The sequence below is a fragment of the Eublepharis macularius genome, chromosome 4 (assembly GCF_028583425.1).
Source record: "Eublepharis macularius isolate TG4126 chromosome 4, MPM_Emac_v1.0, whole genome shotgun sequence".
Lineage (NCBI taxonomy): Eukaryota > Metazoa > Chordata > Lepidosauria > Squamata > Eublepharidae > Eublepharis > Eublepharis macularius.
Window position 1 is genome coordinate 157,314,388 of NC_072793.1, and position 9,815 is coordinate 157,324,202.

Consider the following 9,815-nt stretch of genomic DNA (forward strand, 5'->3'; position numbering starts at 1 on the left):
ACATTAACATCAAATTTTTTTTTTTTAAACATGAACATTCAATCAACTTTTAAAAAACATAATCACAACATTTTTTTTTGGTTTTTTTTCCTTTTTTTTACATGAACAGAACATCAACTTTTAAAAAACATAATCACAACATTTTTTTGGGTTTTTTTTTTACAATGATTTCATCTGATAAAAACACCTAAGCAATCCCTATCTAACCTGTTTCTCCCTCCAGTAGCAATCCATGTTTCTGGGGCATTATTTTTCATAATAAATTTGGTCCCACAGGGTATGTCTCAGTGATGGGAGATGTTTTGAATACCCTGGGGGGGGGGGGGCTTTCAAATTGCTGGGTGTTTTCCCTTTGCCACTGGTTCCTAACCACCCTCCCTCTACTGGCCGGTTTTAACTGTATATACAGGGTTTTATACAGGGGAGAGCGCGATTCCAAAGGATTGGACTCATAGAGGATGCAGGCCACAAGTTGGGCTCACCTCAGTCACTCTGGAAGTCCAGTCCTGAGAAATCGAAGAGGCGAGAGTTGACCTTCAGGAAGGTCAACTGCTCGACTCTCCATGGGAGAAGGCGAGTGCGATGTGGGCCGACAATGTCGCCCGCATGTGAAAAGACGCGCTCGCTCTCCACGCTCGTCGGAGGGCATGAGAGCAGCCGCTGCGCCTCGAGGGAGAGGTCCGGCCAGACCGACTCCTTCCTGGCCCAGTAGCTGAGCGGATCGGTGGAGAGCGACTCGCAGGGCTCCGCGAGATAGTCCCTGACCATCGCCTCCGCCGGATCCTCTCTCACGGTCCTCACGACCCCAGAGGGGACGAGGGCCCACCGGAGCATCTCCATCTCCATCGGCACTCCGGTGGTGGCCTCGGGGGGGGGCCTGCGCAGAGGGGGCGTCAGAGGGACCCGCACGGCAGGGCCCCTCTTGCGTCCCCCCTGTCGACAGGCGTCCCCTCTTGGCCTGCCTGCGCCTCACCCAAGAGCAGAGCCCGTCTCTGGCTTGGGTGAGGTTCCCGTCCCGCTCGGCGAAAGTGCCCTTTATGCGCGGGTCACACATGGTCGCCAACATGTATGACTCTTCCTTAGTGAGAGGAGTTAGCCTGGCAGCTATGCCCTGCTGCAGCCTTCTCACTAATGCGCGCACCGCTGGAACAAGGTCAGCACGGGGCGCGACCCGGTCTGCAAGGGTGGCCAGATTCCTCTGGAGCGTGTGCACCAGGGGAATGACCAGACCGAGGGTCGCCGTGTCTGACGAGACCGCCACAGTGAAGTCCTTGAAGGGCTTCAGGACCTCCACTGTCTGGGTGATGGTGAGCCAATCCTCCCGGTTGAACTCACCCACCTGACTCGCACCGCGTTGCTCGGAGAGCCACGCGTGGAGTGCGGCCTGCTGCTCCACCAAGCGCTCAAGCATGGCGCAGGTGGAGTTCCAGCGAGTGCTGACGTCAGTGATCAGAGCGTGCTCTGGCACACCTGTCCTGACCTGTGTCTGGCGCAGTTCGTGCGTGGCCTTCACGCTGCGCGAGAAGTGACCCGTGAGCCTCCGACATTTCTGGACAAGTAACTGGAGTTCACGGGTCCGGGTATCCACGGGTTCCTTCGAGGAGCCCAACCCCAGCGCATCTCTCACCACTAGGTGAAGCTTGTGAGCGGCACAGTAGACGCTCTCTCGGCTCACTAGATGCGCCGCTGCCCTCATGTTCTTGCCACCGTCCGTCACCATGCATCCCACGGTGGCGGGTCCCTGGCCTATCCACTCGTCCAACTGTCTCCTTAAGGTGGCAGCGATGTTCTCCGCCGTGTGGGACACGTCAAGCACCTCGGCGTGAAGCAAGGCCTTGCAGTAGCCGGCCTGGCGGTCTCGCATCCTTCCCTGTCTAGCTGTGCTAGGCACCTCCCCCCGGCCCCCACCCAGAACCGACTCGGGTTCCCACCAGTGAGCAGTAAGCGAGAGGTACGCTTGCTGCACACTTGGGCAGGTCCAGATGTCCGATGTGAAGTGCACAGTTCTCCCGGCAACCCGGGACAGCTGTGCCTTCACATGATCCCTGGCAGCCCTGTAAAACGAGGGCACCACCGATCTGCTCAACGACGTGCGAGCAGGGACGGCGTACCAGGGAAAGCAATCTTGGAGCAGCCCTGAGAAGCCGAAGTCTTCAACTACGGAATACGGTTGCCCATCCACTGCTATCATGTTGACGATGTGGCGCGTGATGCGCCTGCTCGCCCTCCGGATCCCCTCTCTGGGCACACTAGCGCCCTGCATACCAAGCTTCTCCGGGAGAGAGGCTTGGCGTCCCTTTCCTGCAGGTACCCTTGGGGGGAGAGCACCAGAGGAGCCTGCCTCCTTCTGGCTAGCTGGCGGCCGTGCGGCGCCACTCGAACCCTCCTCCCGAAGAAGCACCGCCTGGTGGTGCCTCTTCATATGGTACCTCATCCCAGATGTGGAGAGATGCCACACATCTTTGCCACGGCTGACGCGCTGCCTACAATGCAGGCACAGGGCTGCTCGGGGATCCTCCGCTGCCTGGAAGTGCTTCCAGATTTCGGAGGAAAAGGGCATCCCACGCTTCCCAGGAGAAGCGCGTTCAGGACCACCCTGCGGCACCTCCTGTGAGGTGCTCTGGCCGGACACACCGTGTCCCACTCTCGGCCGGGCAGGTGGGGATGGACGAGGCTGAAGGGGCAGAGATGTGGGCTCTTCCACCACAGTCTCTGCCTCTTCCTCCCGCGTCCTCTCCTCCTGCACAGCCGCGAGAGGCCTGCTGCTGGCCTCAGAGGAAACTGGGGTGGACCGCCCCAGGGGGGGTCTCACGGGCAGTTCCTCCAACATCCTCCGGGTTCCTGGGGTGAGCGGGAGCGCAGGGAAAGTCATGTGCTCCGCGCCCATCCCAGGAGACACCACATGCTGCCCCTCCTCCAGCAGCTGGCTCGCAACCACTGGAGGAGGAGGAGCCTCAGCAGCAGGCCCCTGCCCAGTGCCAGCCCCTGCCTCACGCACCCGGGTTGGGGGTGGCCCTCCAGCAGCTGCCTCAGGAAAGAGAGTCTTGCGAACCCTCTTCCTGTCACCAGAAGCCAGGCTGGTGAACGGCAGCAGCGCAGGGGAGGGCCTCCTCCGCTCAGATGGGGGGGCTGCCGCAGCAGTCCCCCTCCCCCTCCCCTCCTCCCCTCTAGATTTCTCCCTAGCCTTTCCCCCGGGGCCCCTCTCTGCTTTCCTCTCCGACATACTTTCCCCTCCCAAATTCAACCCTAACTAATCAGAAAAGATTTAGAAAACAAAGGTCAACTTTGTTTTCAAGACCTAACTAACCTGCTCTAAATCTGTGCTTCTAGTGGCTCTGTGACTTGGAGATGAACAATCAAGTGCCTTTTTAAGCAACCCTATTTATGTCAGGGAACCTGAGCCTGCCAATCAGCTGAATTCCTCTGGAATTGAGCTGGCCCTAAACCCCAATAACAGGTGACAAAGCCTTAAACACTCTCACACTAGTATGCCCGGGCCGACCTGGCACCACCACGGGTGCCAGAGATGGGCAGTGGAACCCTAGTTATGGGGGCACTAATGGGAAGCCTATTGACAGCTATTACAAATTTTTATGTATATATATATATATATAGAATTCAAACCTAACACTCACTCACTAATGCTTTCCCTGCTGAGTCCCTATTTAGTTTTTTAAAAAAAACTAGGCTCGGTTTCCCTAATGATTATGTTGAGGGCAATTATCCACTGATCACCTACCAACTGGCCTACCTACCTAAGAGACACTATTTAGCGGGACCGATGTATCTGTGGTATGTCGGTGTGGGGTGTGGATGTGGTGTTTTGAAGATGAGCCTCCCCCCTCCCAAGCTAGCAAGAACCCACCCCCAAGGCCACCCAAATGTGAACCCGGACTCGCTCACAGTAACACCAGTCCTGCAGTCCAGCGATGTTCAGGCGGTCTTGCAGCTGGTCCTCCTCTCCTCCACGATGCTGTCAAGAAAATTGGAAACGTTAGCAGAGTCAACACCACACGCCGCACACGCAACCCCCAAAATTCAAGGCCCCGTTGCACAAGCCAAGTCAGCCCCCCCCCCTTAAAGGCTAGGGCCAACCAGCAGCAAAACAAAACACATCCACCCAGCAGAGCTTCTGGCCTGTGCAGGCCAAAAGCTGGCACACTCATTTTTTAGTCCTGTGAAACAGTAGTTCATGCCCACCCCACACTCAAACTTGAAAAATGAAACATGAAAGAAAGCAGGCACTGCAATCAATGCTGGCCCCCCTAACCCCCAAACAATATCCTCTTGCCCAACCAGAAAATGCCCCCCCCCCCCGGCCCAAGCCATAAAGACAGAGCCAAAGCATATGCTCGCAGGTAGGCACAGCAGCAGACATAAGCTCAAAAACCAAATTTAACAACAACCCTACCAGTCCACCAGTGCAGATGTCCAGCAATGTTGATCCTCCACGCAGAGATCTGCAGGCCGATGTCCACCAAGTGCAGTCCAGTCCAGAAGAGGTCCACCAACGATAAACAACCTGAATGTGAAGCAAAACAGTGAGTGCCAGGCCAGCAAACGGGAAGGGTTACCAAAGCCGGAGCAGCAGGCCTGTGTGTGGGCCGAAGGCTGGCACAGTTGATCAGGACGGAGCCTGTTGGGAATCCTTGCAAGCAGGGGAACAGACACAGAAACGCAAGCCACACCATTCCAGATTGTGGAGCACTACTGTGAGTGCCAGGCCAGCAACCAAAAAGGGTTACCTTGGCCAAAGCAGCATACCTGTGTGTGGCCCACAGGCTGGCACAGTTGATCAGGACGGAGCCTGTTGGGAATCCTTGCAAGCAGGGGACCAGACACAGAAAAGCAAGCCACACCATTCCAGATTGTGGAGCACAACTGTGAGAGCCAGCCAGAAGAAAGGCTTCTGGCCTGTGTAGGCCCAAAGCTGGCACACTCTTGTTTTAATCTTAAAACAGTGGATCAAGCTTAAAGAAGGCAAGCACAACAACCAATGCTGAACCCCCCCCCCCCACCATCAAACATTGTCTGCCCAACCTGTCCCCCAGGCCATACCTGTGTGTGGCCCACAGGCTGGCACAGTTGATCAGGACGGAGCCTGTTGGGAATCCTTGCAAGCAGGGGACCAGACACAGAAAAGCAAGCCACACCATTCCAGATTGTGGAGCACTACTGTGAGTGCCAGCCAGAAGAAAGGCTTCTGGCCTGTGTAGGCCCAAAGCTGGCACACTCTGGTTTTAATCTTAAAACAGTGGATCAAGCTTAAAGAAGGCAAGCACAACAACCAATGCTGAAACCCCCCCCCCCCCACACCATCAAACATTGTCTGCCCAACCTGTCCCCCAGGCCATACCTGTGTGTGGCCCACAGGCTGGCACAGTTGATCAGGACGGAGCCTGTTGGGAATCCTTGCAAGCAGGGGACCAGACACAGAAAAGCAAGCCACACCATTCCAGATTGTGGAGCACTACTGTGAGTGCCAGCCAGAAGAAAGGCTTCTGGCCTGTGTAGGCCCAAAGCTGGCACACTCTGGTTTTAATCTTAAAACAGTGGATCAAGCTTAAAGAAGGCAAGCACAACAACCAATGCTGAAACCCCCCCCCCACACCATCAAACATCGTCTGCCCAACCTGTCCCCCAGGCCATACCTGTGTGTGGCCCACAGGCTGGCACAGTTGATCAGGACGGAGCCTGTTGGGAATCCTTGCAAGCAGGGGACCAGACACAGAAAAGCAAGCCACACCATTCCAGATTGTGGAGCACTACTGTGAGTGCCAGCCAGAAGAAAGGCTTCTGGCCTGTGTAGGCCCAAAGCTGGCACACTCTGGTTTTAATCTTAAAACAGTGGATCAAGCTTAAAGAAGGCAACAACAACAACCAATGCTGAAACCCCCCCCCACCATCAAACATTGTCTGCCCAACCTGTCCCCCAGGCCATACCTGTGTGTGGCCCACAGGCTGGCACAGTTGATCAGGACGGAGCCTGTTGGGAATCCTTGCAAGCAGGGGACCAGACACAGAAAAGCAAGCCACACCATTCCAGATTGTGGAGCACTACTGTGAGTGCCAGCCAGAAGAAAGGCTTCTGGCCTGTGTAGGCCCAAAGCTGGCACACTCTGGTTTTAATCTTAAAACAGTGGATCAAGCTTAAAGAAGGCAAGCACAACAACCAATGCTGAACCCCCCCCCCCCACCATCAAACATTGTCTGCCCAACCTGTCCCCCAGGCCATACCTGTGTGTGGCCCACAGGCTGGCACAGTTGATCAGGACGGAGCCTGTTGGGAATCCTTGCAAGCAGGGGACCAGACACAGAAAAGCAAGCCACACCATTCCAGATTGTGGAGCACTACTGTGAGTGCCAGCCAGAAGAAAGGCTTCTGGCCTGTGTAGGCCCAAAGCTGGCACACTCTGGTTTTAATCTTAAAACAGTGGATCAAGCTTAAAGAAGGCAAGCACAACAACCAATGCTGAACCCCCCCCCCACCATCAAACATTGTCTGCCCAACCTGTCCCCCAGGCCATACCTGTGTGTGGCCCACAGGCTGGCACAGTTGATCAGGACGGAGCCTGTTGGGAATCCTTGCAAGCAGGGGACCAGACACAGAAAAGCAAGCCACACCATTCCAGATTGTGGAGCACTACTGTGAGTGCCAGCCAGAAGAAAGGCTTCTGGCCTGTGTAGGCCCAAAGCTGGCACACTCTGGTTTTAATCTTAAAACAGTGGATCAAGCTTAAAGAAGGCAAGCACAACAACCAATGCTGAAACCCCCCCCCCACCATCAAACATTGTCTGCCCAACCTGTCCCCCAGGCCATGCCAAGAATAAACTGCAACACCTTTTTGCAGAGGCAGGCCACAGCAGCACATTGCCCAGCATCAAAAAAATTTACAAAAATTTTAAAAAGGCCTACCAGGTGTCCTCTCAGGATGTCCAGCACAGTTGATCCTCCAGGCAGATGTCCTCCAGGCTCCAGGTGCAGTCTCTCTTCTTCTCCTCTCTCGATCACAGCTCAGCAGCAGCAGCAACAGAAGTGTTCCAGACAGTCTTGCTCCAAATTTAAATCCCCTGCTGCAGCCTCAGCCAAAGATTTAAATCTATTGGCTGGCATGAGAATGCAGCAGTGGGATTGGTGACTCCTAAAGTCCCCACTCCCCTGCCTTTCCCCACCCACACTCCAAGAGCCACCCTCCTCCTGCTCCCCCTCCCCTACCTGTTAGTTTTGGCGGGAATCTCTGCTGCTTTGCAAATGCAAAGTGCAATGCAATGCTTGCACCTTGCATTTGCAAGGCAAAGCAGGATTCCCTATCCTCCTTTGCAAGAGGGGTGGGGGGTGACAGAAGGAGTGAGTGATTCACTCCTTCTCCCCCCCTCCCCTCTTCTAAGAGCCTGCAGGAAGCCTTTGCTTCCAGCAGGATTTTGCTAGCCGCTTGCTAAGGAAAACGGCTAGCAAAAACAAAATGGCGATTCTCGAATGCCGAAAGAATGCCGAAAGAATCCCGAAACGTTTCGGGTTTTTCTTTCGGCAATCCCGAAACGTTTCGGCATTCCCCGAAACGTTTCGGGATTCTTGAAGAATGCCGAAACACTTTGGTTTCGGCATTCTTTCGGCATTCAGAATGCCGAAACGCACATCCCTAATCAGGAGCATAGCGCACATGAGGAAGGGGCTTCAGCTATCTTCCCCTACACCATTTTCCCAACCTGAAACAGTCTGAGGTATGCCATTTTGGGAAACCAATATGTTCTACTGGGTATGTGGGTTTCCCCAACAGGCTTACTAGCCTGACCCTGTACTGTTTCAGGCTGGCAACTGGTGGGAGGAGTGGGGACATGGTTGGAGGGTGGCAGTGTGAATGCGATGACATCACTTCTGGGGAAAACTTGGAAATGGCAACGGGTATCTCTAGGAATTGCTGGAAACTCTATGGTAAAACTGGCTCTGTTGCCTGCCACCACTGTGAGTGGTAGCAAGAAAGAAAATGAAAATAACAACATTGCTGGCCTCTGCACAGGAGTGTTATTTCAGGGTACAATCCAGAAATGACAATGGGTAGCTCTAGGAATTGCCAGAAACTCTATGGTACAATATGGAAGTGACATCACCAAAGTCACATGCCTCCTACTGGTTGCCAGGCTTGGTCTGGAAACCCTGTCTGGAATTGTGGAAAAGCCACAACTCATGTGTGATTGTGTACTGTGTGGACCTAGACCAACCTGTGTACTCTGCTGCAATGTGTTTAGCTGAGAGTTTGCTGCAAAGGCAAGTGCTGTTTGGAGTCACAGTAAGATTACCAACTCTGTACTGAGAAATTTGTGTGGAAGGCAGGATTTGGAGAGGGGAGGGAGCTCAGCAGGAATATGTTACTGTAGAGTGTCCTCTGAAACTACCATTTTCTGTAGGAGACCCAACTCCTGTCATCTGGAGATCAGCTGAATTTGGGGAGAGGTGGGTAACCCTATGCCAAAATAACATGTTTCTCTTATGTGTTTTAATTCATTATTTGGTCTTTGACAATTGCCTGTTCTTCTCTGTTTTGTGCAAGCTTTTTTAAGTCCATATATGCCCCCATCCCTTTTTTCACCTTTGTTTTATACAATTGTATCAAGGTTCCTGCTCAACTTTATTCCAGTTTCCATTCCATTGTTTCTTGTATGGAGCCCTCATTTCTTAGACTGTGACCCAGAATATACTTCTTCACATTTCGTATGAGTTTTCTATGTTGCCAAATTAATTCCCCCTTTCATCCAACTTGCTTTAGCCATCCATCTCCAGCACTTACCTTTTCCTTTTTTTATTTCCACACTTCAGTTCTTCACACTGATATAGAGCTGCCCTCAAAGGCCTGCCAGACCCTCTCCCATAAGTCCCACTTGAAATTTGTGCGAACAATTTTATTTGGGAGAACATTTGATGTGTTAATTCTGGGCAGGTGTTTTATTTTGTCACCTCTGTTACTGGCCTGTGCTTGGTCAGCAGGTCTCCTTAGGAGTCAGTCACTTAGCCAGCTGCATTTGAGGCAGAAGGGGCTGGAGCTGGAGCAGAAGGTTTGCAGCTAGTAGACTGGTTAACCCAGCAATGCAACTCTCTCAGCCTAAATAGGCTGGGGGTTTTCTGGGCTGGCTCAGCTGCATTTGCTGGCAAGTGTTAGAGTTCAAGAGGCTAGTGTGCCTCCCACTGGCAACCTCCTGACCCTTGCAGCCATCTGGTAGACCAACAGGGGGAAAATAAAACAAAATTGCTGTCGTGTTCACAGTATGATATTATTTCTGGGGTAACATCCTGGAAGTGCTGCATTCCGCTCCAGAATTTGGCTGAAACTATAGAGTTTCTGCTGAATACTAGAGTGCCATGATGTCACTTCTAAGTTCAGAAATGACATCAGGCTGTCAATATGAGTGACAGTCATCAGCTGGCAACCCTAGCTGGGAACACGGTTGCCAGGCTAAAGCTAGGAACCTCTGAGAAGAATTGTATGGTGGGCATAGGGTGCTGGTGTTGTACAGGTGTGTTGATGTCATTTCTGGTAAAAAGTGGAAGTGATATCTTTAGTTGCTCTAGGATTTACAAAAACTCTATGGTTTGCAAAATACTAAAGCTATCCCCATGTAAAAACAAGGACAAAAGTGTGCTGGTGCTCCTCCTCTGTTTCCCTCTGCTGGTGCCTGGGGTGACAGTAGGCAACAAACTTGGATGCTGGGAGGCCTCCCACTATAGCAGGAAGCCTGGCATCTCTTGCTGGAAGACATCTTATATATTACTTGCATGACAGAAAGTTGGTATTTAAATCTTGGGGAAAGCCCCATCATGT